This window comes from Panthera uncia (genome assembly GCF_023721935.1).
Source record: "Panthera uncia isolate 11264 chromosome E2 unlocalized genomic scaffold, Puncia_PCG_1.0 HiC_scaffold_19, whole genome shotgun sequence".
Taxonomy (NCBI): domain Eukaryota; kingdom Metazoa; phylum Chordata; class Mammalia; order Carnivora; family Felidae; genus Panthera; species Panthera uncia.
Genome location: NW_026057588.1, coordinates 32012254 through 32030937, shown reverse-complemented (window position 1 = coordinate 32030937; position 18684 = coordinate 32012254). Strand labels below are relative to the sequence as shown.

Genomic DNA, 18684 nt, shown 5'->3' with positions numbered 1-18684 from the left:
CACCATCCTTGACTCTTCCAGGCAAGAGGTCCCCAGGGAGCTGGAGGTGTGTGAGGCCCCATCCCACCTCCCTTAGGCTGGCAGCAGCAGCTCTTGAGGAAAGGGGACACTGCCAGCTCCGTCCCCAGGTTAGCCATTCCATTAAAGTCAGCCACAGCCAGCTGGGCTCAGCCTCGCTTCAAGCAGCTGTGACACTTAAAAGGCTGGAATTGAGAGGGAAGGAGGGAGAGAAGGGCAGAGAGGGAGAAAGAAAGAGACAAATGAACACGCCAGAGCTTTTAGAAGCTGAGAATTAAAGCCTCTTATAATTTGAGAATGGATTATAGGGACCTGCCACCTAAAGAAGAGAAGAGATCAGAAGAGTCCCAGATCTGACCCAGGCTGGGTTTGGGCTCAGGTGCCAGGATTTCCCAAAGGCAGTCCAGGGACCCTGGTGCCAGCTCCGTGCTGCCGGCACGTTGTGCGGCCCCCTGTCAAGTCTCCCCGCGGCCCTGTCCCCAGGGAGCAGTTGAGGCTGGACTCTAGGACCCCAGGGCACACACTGTCAGCACCTGCCCAGGGAATGCAGACTCCCGGAGCAGAGTTGGCGGGAGTTAGATGTGCAAGGTCCAGACCTGGCCCCTGGAATTTTCAGCCAGCCTGTCCCCTCTCTGAGCCTCAGTTTCCTCCACTGTTAAGTGGCTGACTGTGAGCCCTGGCCCTGCCCCCCCCCCCCCCCCCCCCCCCCCACCGTCTTCTCTATAGCCCAGGCCCTCAGGATGCTTACAGGGAAGGGCAGGGCTTACCTCCCAGGTGACAGAAAGGAACAAAGAAGATGCTGGGCCCCTCTCCTCCTGGCCAGACTCTCTTCCCTCTCAAACCACAGGCAGACCTCAGTTGTCTGGCTGAAATGTTCCTTCCCCATCTGTGTTCCCACACTGCTCAAGGCCAGGCCTGCGAGGTCAGCACAGCTACCTCCCTGCTCTGGGGGCTACAGGTCAGCTAGGCTGGGCCTGGCAGAAAGCCCATCTTCGGGGTATAGGACGCTTGCATTTCGAAGGCCAGCCACCAACCCTCCCTTTCTTCCCTCTTCCTCCGGTCCCGCTCCTGGCTGAGAGGACAGCGGGACACACAGCCTCCTCCCCCAACAAGGCTGGGGGCCTGGTCAAGGCTGAGGGACCAGCCCCCTCTGGGGAAGGGCAGCGGACGCACTGACCAGGATCGCATCCAGCTCGCTGCTCCCACGGCAGGCACCACCCAGGACCGCAGGGTCCTCCACCCCCATTCGCACACCTCAAGGGTGGTGTGCCCGCCACCTCCCGTATCAAAGGCAACATGAATTAGGTTCTTTGGAAACGCAAGATTTGATTCTAAGCTCTTTACCCAAAGTAACCCTCATCCTCTCCCAAACCTTAAGAGACAAGTACCATTACGCTCATTTGACAAATAAGGAAACTGAGACCTATAGCCAGCGAGTGGTGGAGACGAGATGCTGCTCCCAGGACTTGGCTCCAGAAGGGATGCTCTTGTTCCTGCAGCCCATTTCCCCTTGACCTTACCTGACTGCTAGAAAAGTGTTCTCTTTAAAACTCACAGAAGAGATGCTCCAAAATGTGTTTCCTTGGGGTTAGCTGAACACCCTTCCCCTGAGGGTCCAGGGGACCCCCATGCCCATCATGGAGCATAGCTCCTGCCAGCCCAGCCAGGGACACAGCCTCCCAACACCTCTCAGAGGCTTATCTTTAATCATTGGGGGTGGAGCCCAGAGAGTGACCGAGGGGAGGGTTGTGGGGCCCTTACTCTCAACCATTCCTCCCTGTTCCTGAGCCGCTCTCGAATCGAATTGACGAATCCCTCTTAGTGTAGCATCTGTGACTCTCCCAGCGTCCCTGGTGCCACTTAGCTCCACCCCCACCCCACCCATCAGCTATAGGTGTTGGGGAGAAAGGGGAGATGGGGAAGAGGGATGGAGGGAGAGAAGAAAGAGAGGGGGAAGGGAAGGAGGAGGAGAGGAGCAGGGGAGGGGGAGGTAAAGGAGGGGAGGGAGAAGAAGGAAAAGGGAAGGGGGGGGAGGAGAAGGAAGCAGGACCAGGAGTGAGAGGGATGGAGGGAAGACAGGAGGAGGGGAAGAATCGTACCTGGAACTCCGCCTTTGTGGCACCGAGTGGACTGCAAGTACATAAAGAGCACGAACGCGAGAGCAAAGGGTTGGCCTCCCTTGCAGACTGCTGCCTGCTGGGGAGGTGGCTCAGTCTCCGTGAGGAGGATTTCCAAGCAGAGCCACCCCAGCCCCTGCCCCCTCCCTGGAGCTTCAAACAAAGCGGGCAGCCAGGGAAGACGGGCTGCAAGCCCCAGCCACCGGGCCCGGGAGAAGGGGCGCAGGTGACAGCAGCCCCTGGCAACCGTTTCCCTGGCAACTGTTGGCAGCTGCGGGAAGGCAACTACGTCACTCCCCGGCTCCGACCCAGCACAGCACAAGCCCCCTAACTTGTCTGGTACCCAAGTCTCCAGACTCGGATGCTGCCCTGGGTCCAGCAGGGAGAGCTGGCAGGAGGAGGTTATAGAGAGCACTGGAGGCCACCTGCCTAAGTTTGTCAGCACTGACTTTAAACCAAATCCTTTTAGGAGCCGGTGGGGGCTACTCTTGTCACCCAAGATGCTTACTGTCAGCTGCATTTGCCCCTGGGGGTTACCAGTCTGTAGCCTTGACCTCATCCCAAGCTGGACCCCCCTCTAGCCTCCCCCACCAACCATTGGCTGTCAGAAGTACGGAATGTGTACCTACTTCCCTAGAAGAGTCTTAGGGGGGCACCTGCTCCAGGAAGCCTTCCTAAGTTGCCAGACCCCACCAGGAATCTTCCTTCTGAGTTATCCTTAGGGCTGGGGAGCTTCCCCCTGGCTTTCTTTCAGAGAGTTTTCTGAGGGCCAGGTGTGGGTCAGACTCTCCTTTCTGTGATCCAGAGTAAGTACCAGTGCGGGGAGGGAAGAGAACAGAGGCAAAGCTTCCGAAACCCCTTCTATGTGCCAGATACTACGCCAGGCATTTTGGAGATCGATTTCTACCACTCTCCGAGGTCAGCCCTGTTGAAGCTCTCTTACAGATGGGGAAGCAGAGGCTCAGGGAAGTGAGGTGGCCAGGTCAAAGCCGCCCAGCTGGCAAAGGAGGGTATGGGTGTCAAACCAAGATCTCCTCTGAGACATGGAGACATCAAGACCAAATGTCCCTCTGATGCTTGACTAATCCTGCCCCCCATCCAGTGGACATCTGAACTTAATTTGATCACCTCCAGTGATAGGGAGCTCACCTCCTCCCAAGAGGGCACATCACTGTGACCTCTAAAAAGTCCTCCATAGCCAGTGAGTCAAAGAGGAAAGGACATCAAAGGCACGAGTGGCCTCCACGTGCCAGACAGGCCAGGGAAGGGAACCAGGGACAGACGTCTCGGCTGGAGTTTTGGCTCCAGAGCAGCGGCAGATCAGAGACAGGGTGGCGCTGTTCAGGGGGCTGAGGGGCTAGGGTCGCAGCCAAGCAGCTATAAACACTTTCCCAGAACAAGTGGGGAACCCCCTTGGCAATCACATGCAAAGGGGACGGAGGGGCTTTGCGGTGGTTTCTGGCAGAGGCCATGGGAAAGGCAGCAGGGCTTGGGGCCAGGGGGATGGTGTGCCCATGCACCCTCACACCTCCTCCCCCACCCATGGACCAGAGCCAGGAGGCAGCTATTGTCTTGCCGCTGGCCCAGAGCTGTGTCCCATTCAGGCACTATTTTTGGCCCCGGGAGGAAGAGGAAAAGAAAGCAAAGAAAGGAGCTGCTGTTCTCAGTGGAACCTTCGCCCGGAAAGGATTCTAGAGCCTGCTGGGCCAGAGAAGGGAGTCACTGTTGGATCAGAAGATTCTGTGCTTAAAAAGAGTTGGCAGGGGGCTGCAGTTCAGGGGAGCCAGGGGAGGACGCAGATGGGGCCCCCCTGGCCTTTTACACACACTTGGTGCTCACTAACTGCAGCGACAAGCGGGGAAACAGAGGCGAAACATCCCAGGTCCCACCGAAAGTCTCCAAGCACTTGCGATGACAAAAATACCTACAATAGCTCATAGGTCATTGCCGCCCTGAGCCAAGTCTCTGCCAAAGACATTGACAATGGTCTTGACACTGACGACCAGAATGGAGGTGTGTGGGACAAAAAATGAGGCTCCTTTTACAAATCAGACAGCTGAGGCTCAGGGAGCAGCATGGCTGCCAAAATAAGCTAGTGACCCCACACCACTCTCTCTCCACCTTAATGCCACCCACTCCCTGCTGAGTTCACCAACTCGGCAACACACTAGCCTTCTTTCTATCCTCAGACACACCTCAGGGCCTTTGCATGTGCTTTCCCCAAAGCATAGCACATTCTTTCCTGGACCCATTCTCTGATTGGTTTCTTCTCTTCTCAGTCCTTACTTCAAATATCTCCTCCCCCAAGAAGCCATCCATGATTACCCAACCAAAATTATCCTCCCTGTCATCACTCTCTTCCGTATCGCCTTATCTTCTTCACTTTACAGCACTCAACACTGTCAGATGATCCTCCAATTAGCTTACTTGGTCTCCATTTCTCAACATTTACCCTGTCTTGTCTGTCTGGCTCACCACCTGTAGCTCCCGCCCTAGCAGGAGTCTGGCCCCCAGTAGACGCTCAATGACTACTTGTTAAATACACGAATGAATGACCAGAGCTGGGATTCTAACCAGGTCAGGCAGGCTCCAAGCCTCTTGCCAACAGGAGCCAATTCCTGATGCTACAGATCTGAGCCAAAAGTGTCACTTGCGGCAGGGGGTTCCAGCACTGAGCCATCCCGACTCCCCAGCGTCTGACTGGTCAGGGGCATACGTACCTCTGCCAAGTGCTTGGCCAGAGAGGGACTCCCAAGACTGCACAGCTTGAGAATAGGGATGGGACCTGAAACTCCAGCCCAGCATTTCCTTCAATACACGGCTGCCTGGTAAAGGCTCTGAAAAGTCCTACAATGCAGAAGCTTGCAAGATCAAGCCTCTTCTAAATCATTGGGACCAAAACAGATTTTCAAAGTTGCTAGATTAGATGATGTCTGAGATGCCACCTAAATTTGTGATCACCGAACCTTGGGTTTTCTCTTGGCACAAAGGCAAAGTTATTAACATCAGGCCCCTTGACCACTCACTCCTCTGGCCCAGGGCTAAGAGGGGGCCCAGGGAGGAATTTGCCAGTGAAGGTGGGTCCCATTCCCACTTCTGCAAATGCTTAACTTCCATCTGGACTCCTGTGGGCTCCCCAAGGTGGAGCAGGGATGGGAAACAGCACATGTCTGTGGCCACGGAGGACCCTGGGGTCTAGGAACCTGGGGGTGGGCATATCCCAAGGGCCAGCACGCACAGACTCACAAGGCTGCTGGGGCAGGGAAGGGAACCACGTGGGTGCACAAACCATATGAACTGCACCTGACTTCCATAATGCACATGCCCACTCTAGGAGGGGACACTATTATGCCCATTTTGCAGCTAAGGAAACTGAGGCTTGGAGAGAAGAAGTCGCTTGCCCGGGGTTACACAGCTGGCAAGACTGGACTCCAATCCAGCTCTATACACTCCCTTAGCTGCACTGTCCCCGTTGCTCCATGTGGCCCCCCAGGCCCCAGTCCTGGCATCTCCAGGACATGGAGAGGAAGCGTCAGCCACTCTAGGGAGGTGGATATGCAGGTCTACAAGGCTGTGCTACATCCAAAACTTCACAGCCTGGGAACAGGGGCCAGGCCCCCTCCTGCCCACACCCATGGGGTCTGCAAACACGCCTACCCTCCCTGGACGGCAGTTACTGTGGCTTCCAGCTCTGTGAAAGAGGGAACCCAAGTTGGGGAGCCGAGGCAGGACTCCCAGGCGTGCTGACACCTGCTGCAGAGTCTCTGTGGGAAAGCACCAGCCGTCCTCCCAGCCGCAGCTAGTGATGGGTACCGCGCCCCGGCCCGGAGCCCCCTTTGCCAGGCCAGGCACCAGGACCCGGGCGTCCTTGGCTCCCAGCCCAGGAGCTGGAGAGCAGACCCTGTCCATCTGGTCTGGGGTGTGTGCATAGGCGGCAGGGCCCAGGAGGCTGTGGCAGGCTCAGCCACAGACATACGATAAATACAGCTTTGAGGAAAGCACATGAGGACTCCTTCTGGCCCTGCCTGCTGCCCTCAGCTCTCTCGCGAGGCTCTGTCACATGCAAGTGTGTGGGAGGGGCTAGAACCTCAGAGTTGGGAACACCCGTACCCAGGCACAGGTCCATGGGATAGGGAGAGCAAGGGACAGCATCAGCTCCCTGATGATTGGGGGGGGGGGTTTCCCCCTTTCTGACCCCTCCATCACAGCCTCCTGTCTCAGTTGGTCCCTGAGACCCGATGCCCTCACACCCGGTGCACCTTCACCTGACACGCTGGATGATTAGGCGGACAATGGGAGCGTCCCAAAGATGCCACTGGATGGGTGCTAATGGTGGAAGTCTGGGCACAGTGACAGGCAAGGCTGTGGAGGCACCACCCGCCCACAAACACCATCTGACGCCATTAGGATGACCAGTGGGCTGGCTGCTCAGGGACTTAATGCCTGGGGAGAATGTGGGAATTGGGTGCCTCTCCCGCCCACGGCCAGAAAAGCTCCGGGCTGGAAGGAGCCGTGAAGAAATTCACACTCTGCTCAAGCTCCCTCTACACTTCCCTGCCAAACTTAAACACTTGCAGGGATGGGGAGCTCACTACCGCAAATGGGTGCAGCCATCTGTGGTGCTGTGGGAAACAGCCCAGCGCTGTGCTCAGGCCCCCACTGCCACTGACTGGCCAGGGAACTTGACACCTGCTTCCTCATCTGTGAAGTGTGGATAAGGATTCAAATCTCCAAGGGCCAGCAGCACCCAGGACTGAACGAGGGTCTTTGTAGGCAGTGCGACCGTATGTCCTAGGTAGGAGTGGGGGCGGTTATGAGTCTCTCCGGGGTTTGGCGCATGCCCAGATGGTGACACAGCCGGTGGAGCACTGGGCAGAGGGCACCAGGCCAAACGTGACTCAGTTGCCCCAGTCGGCCCCTGGGGCTCACCCCTCCCTCACATCTGTCACCATGAAGACAGGTGGGTCTGGGCAGTTGTCCCCCCTGTCACAGGGTCAGAGACCCAAGGTACTAACCACAGAGCCCTCCCTGAGAGCCATACTTGGCCAGGGACCCAGAGGGGGTCAGCCACCCAGTGCAGGCAAGGGGCCAAGAGGCCAAGGGAACTCAGACCAGCGGAGAAGTAACCACAGGGTGCTGCCCTAGGAAACCCGCCCAGCTTGAACTCAGGCCCCCCGTACAGGCCCAGCACAGTGGCCAAGCGGGTCAGTCCCTGGGCCACAGAGAAGAGCAGGAGGGAGCCCCATTCTTGAAGAATGCATGCCAGCAGATCAAGACCCCCCTAGATGGGGGCGCCCAAGGCCCCACGGGCTCTCCGGTGCCTGGCGACTTTCCCAATGATGTCATGGGGGCACAGGGCTAATGCTCCAGGATGAACTCACCGTTGCTTCCTAAGGTCTTGGTGGTGGCCCGGAACAGTGGCAACGACAAGATCGTTTATGGCGTGCCAGGCACTACACTTAGCACCTAAAATTTGGTGGCTCACTTAACCTTCTCAAGGTGCCATTACTGTCCTCATTTTTTTTTTTAACGTTTATTTATTTTTGAGACAGAGAGAGACAGAGCATGAACGGGGGAGTGTCAGAGAGAGAGGGAGACACAGAATCCGAAGCAGGCTCCGGGCTCTGAGCCGTCAGCACAGAGCCCGACGCGGGGCTCGAACTCACGGACCGCGAGATCCCGACCTGAGCCGAAGCCGGACGCTTAACCGACTGAGCCACCCTGGTGCCCCTGCCATCCTCATTTTTAAGATGAGGCAAACAAGGCACAGAGAGACTAATACACCTGCCCAAGTTCACACAGTTGATGGAGCTGGGACAAAGCCAGACAGCCCCAGGGCCACCATGCTGCTTCTCTTGGGGGAACAGCTGAACTGGATGACGGAGGAGCAAAGGTCTGGGACAACTGGACGTGGGGGTCTACTGCCCGTGGGGCCCCACGTGTTTAGCCGTCTCAGCCAATCCCCACAGTGTCCCCTAGAGATACCGGGTACCTTCATCCCCATTTTACAGCCTGAGTAATGAGGCTTTGAGAGACAGAGCTTCCTGCTCAAGGTCACTTTTCAAGGATTGGAACCTAGTTCTAACTTGGCCCTGAAGACAAAACCTTCAGCCCAGGTTTAGGGAAGGCCTCTCAAAGCTGCACAACGTGCTTAGGACACACTTTGCCCCCATCGGCTGCCCCAAATTCCAGCAACCACCCTGCCAGGGGGTGGCACTCTCCTCTCCACGTATAGCGAGGACACTGAGGTCCAGGGAGGTTGTACCCTTGGGCCCTTGTAGCCCTCTGCTCTCCCCCCTGGGCCTTGAAAGCCAAGGCCAGGGCTTCTGGGAGGGAAGGCAGAGGCCTGAGGACAGGGCAGAGATCTGAGAGGTCTCTCTCGTCTCTCATTGTTGTCATTGTCGTGCTCATCTCCAGAGTTAGTTTAAGTGGCCCTGAGCCTGGGGAGCCAGCCTGGAGCCATTAGCTGCGAACCACCAGCCTCTTTCAGGGAGCTGGAGCTGGGCTGGCTTCCAGACAGCGAGGCCCCTGCCCCTGGCCGCCTCCCTGTAATGCAGAGCCCTGTCCTCCGATGCCCAGAGGCTCCGCCGGCTTCTCTGGGGCTACGCTTTTATCTCTGCCTGCCTGCAACTGCCAAGCACGCGCAGACTGTCTGAGCCCGAGCCTGCAGCCCCTCAAGAGCCCGGTGCCCACGCCACTGACCTCCACACCACAGCACAAGTCAGGCAGGAGGGGGAAGGGGTAGGTTCTGCCAGAGCCCAGGCGGCCCCGGCTCTCCCCAGGGGGGAGGCAGGATGAAGCACCCAATCCTCCCCCTTCCCCCCCCTACTGCTGCCGGTTGTTACAAGTTGTCTCCGGGCCTCAGTGCACCCATCTGCCCACCGTGGAGATCATATGACAAAGACGAACGTTTATAGGGGCCAGGCGCTATGCTAGACGCTTTACTGCATTAACTCCTTAACGTTCACAACTGCCCCCCAACATACACACTATGGCTATCCGCTTTTTCCAGGTAAGGAAACCGGGGCAGACACCCCAGTTCACACAACCAGAGGGGAACGAAGCCAGGATTCTCCCCAGGTAAACCGGCCTTGCTGTCTCTGTGGGTCCTGACACCCTAGCGGACCGTGGGCTCGGCAGTGGCAGGGATGGGGTTTGAGACAGGGGCACGTGCCCTCTGGCACCCAGCGTGGAGCCCGGTCTGGTCGAGGAGCCCCCTCCTGACTGAGGGGCCAGGAGAGCACAGTGGACGACGTCTCGCACTCTGCAGCCCCAAAGACCAGCACTTACTCATGGGTAAGCCTCCTGTGCCTCAGGGTCCTCGCCTCTCAAGCAGGCACACCAGGGGCACGTGCCTCACAGGAACGAAGGGTGTGCAAAGCGCTGAGCCCAGGGCCCAGCGGGGTCTGAGGCCGGGAAGGGCCAGGATGTTCCGGCCCCGGCCAAACCACTGGGGTCCAGGGAGAGTTGGGAGGTTAAGGGACCCGGGCAGGTGCCTCAGCCCACCTGTGCCCGGGCAGGCTGGCACCCGGCAGGGGTCACATACTGGTGTCCCAAACTCCTGCCACACCCTCAGCCCTGCTCCCCAGCAGCCCGGGCCTGACCCCAGAATCTGCAGGGCTCCGCAAGGGCCTCGAGGAACTCCTGGTGAGGCATGCCGACCGGCGGAGGGTAAGCCTGGAGAGGCGGAGGCCCAGCCAGCCCCTCCCCGCTGTTCGAGGGACCCCTCTGTGCCAGCCCTGCCCCACTTCCCACTCGCCATCTGCCTGGTCCCTGGGCGCCTGCGTCCCTGATGATGTGCTCACGTGATGCCCCATCTGCCGTGAATCAGAAGGCAGGGTCCACAGGGCCTCCCCGAGGACGGGACTGCGGGTGCCAGGCCCGCTCCGGCTCTGGTTCAGGGGTGGGGGCGGCACTGGGCTTCGGGGCTGTGTTGCCACATTTTCCCATCTCCCCACCTGCACCCCGGACACCCCCACTGCCTCCTCCACGCCCTGCCTCAGAGCCCTGCCCCGACTCTTCCCCCCTGCCATGTAGAAGCCCACCTGTGCCTGCATCCCCCAAACGGGCACTGCCCCCAGCACCCACCACCCAGCACTTACCACCCACACCCACACCCACACGCGGCTCTTGCTGAGGATGAAGCAGCCTGTGGCCCGGCTCAGCTGGAGCACGGTCCACGTGGCCCCTTCATGGCTGTGCCTGCCCCCCTCACCCCTCCCGTCTCTGTCCTGCCCGGCCCTGCTAGGAAGGCGATCCCCGCAGCACAGAGACCCCACCACCGCTCTGCTGCCTCTTTCATCCGCTGTCCCTTCAGCCGAGCGGCCACCTCCCCCTCCGTCCCCACAGCCATGAAGCTGCCTTTCAAGCAAGAGCCCTGAGCCCTACAGCCTGGGCTTCGGGCAGCCAGGCCACGGCGCATCATAGCCCTGCCCTCCCCATCCTGTCGGGGTCACAGCCAGAGCACCCAGCCCCCACCCAGCACCCATCTGACCTGGCTGTTGGCTGCTGTGCTGCCCACGTCATCCTGCCATCCCTCCTCTGCAGAGCAGATCGAGACCTGCCAGCCTGGCCCTGCAGGCCCCATAAAGTGACCCGTGCCAGGTCTCCAGTGCCATCATCTGCCCCATGTCCAGGCTCGCATCATTCCGAGCCCTTCTCTATGCAGTTGCCTCTGCCCCGCGCAGAGGCACCCTCCCAGGTGGCCCCGCGCGCCACCCTCCCAGAGGCACACCAGCCCTCTCCACCACTCTCCAAGCCCAGCCGGGTCCTCCCAGCCCAGAAAGTTCTCTCCCCCTCTTGGCAACATTTTGACACTCCTCAGCCTCAGGTCCTAGCTATCTTGTTTGTCTGTGTCCCTGACAAGATGGGGTGTCACGGCCAGGCTGACCAGCCCCTGCCCAGCGGCCCAGGGCCCTGAAGCCAGCAGCAAGAGTGTGCACAGGCCGCCCGGCACAACGTCTCCCTCACAGTCTGGGCCTGGGGTGGTGTCTTTCACAAGCCGACACTCTCGGAGCCAAGCCCCAGGACCACAGGAGGCAGGGCACCTATCATCATGCCTACACACCCATTTAGCAGCTGAGACAACTGAGGCCCAAAGAGAGAGGCAAGGCAAGGTGCTATGACTGAGGTGGACCCGTATCTCAGGTCCCCGGGGTCCCCACAGCAAAGGGGGATTAGGTTCGGCCTCAAAACGAGTCCAACCTCTAGATGTCGGCAGAGAAGGTCCCCTAGGACCCTGGCCTGGGCTGGGGAACCAACTCAGCAGCTAGTGGCTCTCACTGCCAGGAGATGCTTCTTCCCACTCAGTCTCCAACCCCAAGAAAGCACCTCCGCCCTCAGGGTACCCACAGTGAGGGGGCAGGGGCCCTGGCGTTGGGTCTGGGCCACCCATGGGTTCTAAGACACCTTGTTTATCTCATTCATTGCCCCCACCCCCAGGATATCATACACACAGCAGGCGCTCAATAAATGTTCAGGTGAATAACTTCTTTGGCCCTCTGGAGCTGCAAAGGCTGTTCTTACCCACCCGCCTAGGCCAGGCCGGGACTGCTCCAGGCAGGATGGGCATTGGGGAGTACGGTGAGAGGCGCCCGTCTCAGTATATGCCCCCCAACCCTCCTCAGTAAAATGAGCACCAGTTCCTCCCGTGGGGCCACCAGAGACCTCAGCTCGGCACCGCAGGAAGGAGGCTGGTTGGGGAAGAGGGAAGAACAGGATCCAGCAGATCCCCCAGGGCGGGTGCTGCGGTAGCACCTGGAGAGAAAGCCCTATCAGTTCCACACAGATGGGGGCACCGGGGTCTGGAGGTTAGTGGGCAGGGGGCTCCAGCCTCAGCTTCCACTTCCCCATGTATCTGCCCCTAGTTCTCAGGACCCTCTCTCACCCCCACGTTCAGACCCCATGGCCGGGACTACCTCCCCCCGAAAGTGGCCTGTGTGGTGAAGAGCCAGACTGCCCCTGGCTCACTTGGGGACCCGGGACCCAGCCCTGGACATCTGTGAGCAAAACTGTCCACGAGAGCCCTGTCCTCCCTCGGACTGGACCCCGGTTCTTTATCCCCGGACTTGGTACCTGACGTTGGGGAAGCCACCTGAGAGCCTTAGTTCTCCCATCTGTGCAGTGGGAGCAGGAATGGGGAGTTGTCTCACAGCCCAGAGAGCAGACCCCAGCTTGCTGGGTCCTGTGACGATACCACTCTGAGCCTCAGTTTCTCTAGTTAACAAAGGACTGGCGGCTCTGAGAGATTCCATCCTGTGGGGCCCCGTTCCCTTCTCAGACACCTCCCTGTCCGTCTACCCCCAACACTGGAGACCCCGCACAGCAGCGTTCATCCGGGCTGGCTGCCCCCAAGAGGCCTCCCCCTACCCTCTGCCGCACACCTCCCTCCTCCCTCCTGCTGTCACACCCTTGATCTGGTACCTGGTGCCGGAGGAAGGTCCTGTGTGGGACCAGGCAGCTGGAACGCCTTTCAAGTCCCACTTCAGAGGCTTAGCCCCCCAGCCAGAGTCAGGCTGCCCCCAGTGGGCAGGCTGGTGAGTGTGGGAGGCTCCCAGCTCCTCTCTTGCAGCAGAGCAAGGCGGGCAGGCAGCTGCGGAGGCAGGCGAGGCGGCGAGGCTGTGAGGGTTTGTGGGGGGACGGCCCCCTCCTGCCCCAGTCGGGCTCCTCCCTCTTCCCTAGCTTGGCTGGGATGACGGGACCATACGTGAGTCACGGATTTCTCAGAGGGGGCAGGGCTGAGAGAGCTCAGGCGGTGACCCTGGGGGATGCCCATGACTCAGCGCTGGGCAAGGGGGCACCTCAGCCTCACCACCCACCGATCCTGGCAGACAGGTGCCAGGCTTCGGGGACAGACAGCCCCGCCTGGGGATAACTCTGCCTCCCTGCCCTCCATCTGTCGCTTCCCCAGGGCTCTTCTCCCCAAAGTTCCCGCAGAGAGGCTAGGTTGCCATGGTGACAGGCCACTCAGATGCTGCCCACCGCACTCCCTCCCCCCCACCCCGGCCCCGCCTCAGGCCCAGGCGACAACTGCCCCTTCCTGAAGGAGAGTCCAGGCTCCTTAGCAGCAGACAGCAGCCGGCGCTGACCGGCAGAGCGGAAGGCACTGGGGGAGGGGGGGTGTCAAGTGGCTTGGCATGTGGCCACCCAGGCCACGCACAACTGACCACCTGACCTTGAGACTTCCTTGAGCCTCAGTCCTCACAGCAAAGGGACTCATCTCGATGCTTCCCGGGTTCCAATATTCTAAGACTCCCGTTCTAGATTCTGAGACCCCAGGGGCTTCCAGAAAGGTCCCTGTTAGTACATCTGCTGGGCCAAAGGGGAAACTGAAGCCCGGGTGAAGAATCACTCCTGCTGGCTCCAAAAGCTCAAGGGGAGAAACTGGGATTGGGGCTGATGCCTACATTCCCTTCTGGCCACTGGCCTCTGTCAGCAGCTCCCTCCCACGGCTAAGGTTAATAGCCACCCGAGGAGTCAGGAAGCTTCGGATGGCTCATGGCCCGCCCTGTGCCCTGTGGAGCAGGGACTCCCTGTCATCTCTCATCCCCACACGACTCCCAAGTCAAGGGTGCTGTAAGAATTTCACAACATAATGAGGGTAAGTGGTGACAGCAATAATAAGAACAGTAATAATAATGATTACATTTACTGAGCACTTACTACATTCCAGAATCTTGCCTCACACCACACCATCACCATAGCACCACAGGACAGTGGCGAGGAGGAAAACACATTGCTCAGGCCAGTGCCCGGCACTTGATGAGCCCTCAGTAAATATTTGCCGTGAATGTGGCGACGACAAAGGGAGAGCACAAGGCCGAGAAATGCAGCTCAGAGAAGGGAATTAACTTGCCCAAGGCCACAGAGCTGGGAAGTGGCAGAGTGGGGATGCAGGCCCGGGAGGTCTGGCTGCACATGGCTCTCCCGACCACTCGTGAATCCAGCCTCCCCAGACCTCTGGCGTGGGGCCTGGGCACAGCAGGTGCTCAGGGCACCGTAGGCCCCTTCTCTCGTGCAGGGATCTGCATTCTAAAAGAGGGACCTGAAAAAGTCACGTGATATAGCACGAGTGGAAGTTTTTTAGGCAGTCCAGGAGGCCGGGGATCTGCTGCGGGGGAAATGCACCCCTCACTTGCCTGCATAGATCCTGCTGTAGGGAGGAGAAAGGCAATAAAGCTCATGGTGGGGTGCAGGGAGGCCCTGATGTCAGAGCTTCCAGTGAGCAGCGCTTTGCTCTCCAAGTGATCAGTCCCCTGGCGGCCTGTGGCGGATGCCCAGGGCAGGCGGGCACTGTAGGCACTTGCTCATTGCTGGCCTGGGGGGGCAGTTCACACTTGGCGGGGACGAGGTGGGGGGAGGGGGGAGGGGGCAGGAAACAACAGAGAAGAAAAGTGAGTTATCCAGGAAAGGATGTGGGGTCCCTGACATGCAGTGTTCCTGAGCAAGTTACCACCTCTAAGCCTCAGGGTCTCCAAGGTCTGTCCTTCAGGGCCAGGCCACTGGTAGCTGGGGCAGCCTCAGCTGTTCCCCGGGGGCCACGCCGGCAGGGAAGCAGGCCCTCCCGAGACACACACACACACACACACACACACACACACACACACCACAGAGAGTGCTGACCAGCAGGACGTGGGTGGAGTGTTGGGGGCGCCACTCTCTCCGCCTGAGGCAGGGGCACCCTAAGCTGGACATCTGAGAGAGGGACTCAGAAGCCAGGAGCCAGCTGCCACTCTGGCCACACAGGAAAGGCCTATGTGGTGGGCCGGCCAGGGTAGCAGAGAGCTTGCCAAAGCTCTGTCTGCCCTGTCACCACCGGGCTTCTCAGAGACCTACTACGTGCTGGGCACTGTGCCAGGCTCCAGAGCAGGGATGGGCAGCAGGCCCACCCAGCCCCGAGTCTGGCTCACATCAGGGTGATGTTGGGAGTTTGTTACTGGTATCGCAGAGCTCCCAGCCTCAAAAATGAGCAACCAAGTAAATTATTGTTAGTTACAATAGTACCTATTATTAGTACTAATAACAGGACTGCTAATAGGTACTGTGTCCATAGGGCTCACTGTGTAAGATGCTCTGTTCTATATGGATCATTCTCATCTCATCCCCCCCAATACCTGGGTGCCACTGGTATTTTAGAGACGCAGAGTAATTCCGCGAGGAAAAGCCTGGTTTGGACTCTAAGGCTTTACACCGGCAGTGCGGACAGAGGGCAGGTCTGGTGGGGCACGGAGAACATGGAGGCAGAGGGAGGTGTTGGGGGGACACTTTGATCCAAGAGACCAGAAGCAGGGCTAGGACCCTTACCCCACACACAGGAAGACAGAGGGAGAGAAGAGATGTTAGGAACTGCCTTGAAGATTGGGCGGGTGCCGGATGGGGTACAGAGCTGGCAGGCAGGCAAGAGGGTGCCCTTGGATACGGCAGAATGGGGGTATCCCCGTGACATGTGGGGGAGCCTTCCAACAGGCCCCTGGAAACACATCGCTGGGGCTCAGGGGCTCAGGGCTGGGATCCCCTAAGCTCAGAGAAGCTCACGTGCATTACTGACTGGTGACAGAGGCCAGAGGAGGGGGAGGGAGTGCCAGAAGGTGAAGGTGCAAAAGGGTCTTCATTTTGAGGGATGGAGGAGAGGCTGGAAGCCCGGGCTCTGGGCTCAGGCCAACTAGCTTCTCCTCCCGGCTCCGCCAGCTGGGTGACTCAGGCACCGTCTCTCCAGCCATCCACCTTCTCCCCTTTAGAGTGGAGACAATGCTGATAATAATTAACAAGGCCACATGCATAAAGCAACACAGCCCAGGCACGAATGAGCACCCCCAATGTGTTTGCAAGGGCTTGACTGTCCAGAGCAGGCTGCACATGAAACAGACACAGGGCTGCGACCAGGCGTGGCCCCCAGGACAGGGATAAGCCGACCGAGCTCCACGGAGCCCACTGTGACAGAGCCAGGAGGAGAGGCTCTACCCTTCTCCGTCTCTCAGCCCCCAGCCAGGGCCATGTGAGTGAGCCTTAAAGACGGTGAAGAGCTGTGCCCACCTGTGGGAAGGGTCACGGGCAACCGTCACCTGCATGGCGGTGGGTTTTTATTGGACAAGAGCACTTGCAGCCCAGGCTTCTCCCTTTGCGAGCTGAGTGGCCTCATCAAGCATTGAGCACCACACCTGGCCATAGTAGGGTGCTCGACAAATAATGGCCAATGTCGCTGCGGTTATCATAAGGTCAACACAAATGCCAAAGGCCTGGCCCTCCACGGTTTGTGAAGTCCGCTCACGTCCAGCATCTCCTCTACAAAACAGTGGTGATTGTTCCCATTTAACAGAGATGGAAACTGAGGCTCAAAGAGAGAACCTTCCCGAAGCCTCACAGAACATCAGCAGCAGAGCCAAGACTTGAACCTGGGGTCCTGGGATCCAGACCATGTGCTTTGTGGCCAGTACTCCCAGACACCTCCCGGTTCATTCCCGTGGGAAAGCCTCCTGGCCACGGGCGCGGGGGCAGCTGTAGCCCCATGATAACACCATCTCCCGTCACACCCGCCCCAGGGCCCAGCAGGGATGGCATTGCCCATGTGACTCAGCCGCCCTCACAAAGGGAGCTGTGTGCCCTGTGCCTTAGGCCTGCCTCCTCCACCCGTGCTCATCCCCTGGCTAGAGGAGGAACAGGGAGTCCGACATATCCAAGACTTGGGGAGAGCAAGGGGCACTGGAGGCCATTAAAATGTGACAAATCTAACAGAGATTCAAGCCCAGGCTTGGGATGTAAGAGGTCGGTGCCAGCTTCCAGAGGGAAGGCAAGGCCAGGCACACTGGAGGGTAGAGACCGCCCAGGTTCCATGCCTGTTTTTCTGAGACCTTATTTGGAGCTCCAAGAACAGACTCAACCCAGCTGGCTCCCTTGGGGGTGGAGCTGAGGCACCTGCCCACATTTACCTGCATCAGATTTCAAAAGTTCTGGAGCTTGTGGTCAGGGAAAAGACACTCCCCGATTGCCAGCAGGGCTCCTGAGTCTACACCTGTCCCCAGCACTGCTCTTTTTCCACCCCTTCCCCCAGAAGGCTTGAGACGCAGAACCCATGCACCCCTACTGAGCACGGTGTGCCAGGCAAGTGACTTGCGTTTTCCTCCCACAACTCTAACAAGGAGGCCTTGCCCCATGTGCTAAGGAGGAGACTGAGGCTCAGAGGAGAAAGGGAGCCAGCCCAAGGTCACACAGGATTTGAGCCAGGATCTAACTTCAAGGCCTGAAACTCCTCCAGTCCCTCCTTCCTGGTTCCAGTAACATCTTGACCTCATGCGATCAAGAAGTGGCCTTGGGCCCAGCACAGACAGGCAGGCAGACAGACAGCCCCCCACCCCCACGGTCACCCTGTTCCTGTCCTGCCGGGAGGGGACCGCTACAGAAGGCAAATGCTTACAGAGTGCAGGCTGGCTGGGCATCCAGAGACCACCCCGGCTGACCTCGCCAGGAGGCAGGCACACCTAGGTGCCCAGCAGCCTGAGACAGAAGGTAGACAGAGCTGCCACCCCCTCTTTCCAGGCATGACGGAATGTCTGACCTCAGCCCAGCCTCCAGTCGCACTTGGCAAGAGGGTTGGATCCAGCCAGAACAGGCCTGGAAGGTCATTCTAGCCACACTCCCGCCTCTCAGCCTTCAGAAGCCCCTGAGCCCAGGGCAAGGATGGGCCCACCAAAGATGGACCCCAAGCTCTCTCCCCACCCCACTTCCATGCCCGGCCAGCCCAGACCACTCTTGCCATGGGAAACAGGTGCAGGGACAGGCATGTAGAGGCCTGGATTCCTCAAGGGAGGCCCTAGCCATCTGTAAACATCAGCCCCCACCCCTTTGTAGCTCCGGAGATTGGAGCTAGGTGGGCTGGGTGGCACCTTCCCACTTGGCCTCCGGAGCCAGCAGTACAGCCCCTCCTCAGAGTGACAGCTGGGAGGGACCGCTCTTCCCCTTGGAACCCCGGGTGCCCTGCTCAGGCCTGGGGGAGCCCAGCGACTGGGAGGCTCCAAACTGCCCCTCGCTCCACCTAGATGCCTCCCAGCACGGTTCCAAAGTCCTTCAAATAGCACAGCACAAAACCCAACACCAAATTGTTCCCCTCTGAGCTTTCTGTGCCTCAGTGTCCCCAGGTGTAAAATGGGGACACCAGGCCTTCTCACAGCAATAACAGGTGTTGTCACTACCCCAGGCTCTCTTTTAAAGGCAACTTCCCTCAGGGCGCCTGGGTGGCTCAGTCGGTTGAGCGTCCAACTTCAGCTCAGGTCACGATCTCACGGTCCGTGAGTTCGAGCCCCGAGTCGGGCTCTGGGCTGATGGCTCAGAGCCTGGAGCCTGCTTGCGATTCTGTGTCTCCCTCTCTCTCTGCCCCTCCCCCGTTCATGCTCTGTCTCTCTCTGTCTCAAAAATAAAATAAACGTTAAAAAAATTTAAAAAAAAATTAAAAAAAATAAATAAAATAAAGGCAACTTCCCTCAATGGGGTGAGGGGTAGTACCCGGAAGAGACTTCTAACTCCTCCTCCTCCCTGTTCAGACGGGAGAGCTGGGACA

The 18684-nt window shown here is 58.9% G+C and overlaps 1 protein-coding gene across 5 annotated transcripts in view; it reads right to left on the bottom strand.

The window, feature by feature from the left end:
- Window positions 1-18684, bottom strand: part of ADGRG1 (adhesion G protein-coupled receptor G1) — a 39765-nt gene that overhangs the window by 19504 nt on the left and 1577 nt on the right. The window contains exon 1 of one of the 5 annotated variants that reach the window (XM_049622325.1): window positions 12558-13115. The exons of 2 other annotated variants lie outside the window; for them this stretch is intronic. The gene's annotated coding sequence lies outside the window, so the exon portion shown is untranslated. Of the gene's footprint in view, window positions 1-785; window positions 1097-12557; window positions 13116-18684 lie in introns of those variants that run through there. 2 more of the 5 variants (XM_049622329.1, XM_049622327.1) reach the window with 2 other exon arrangements.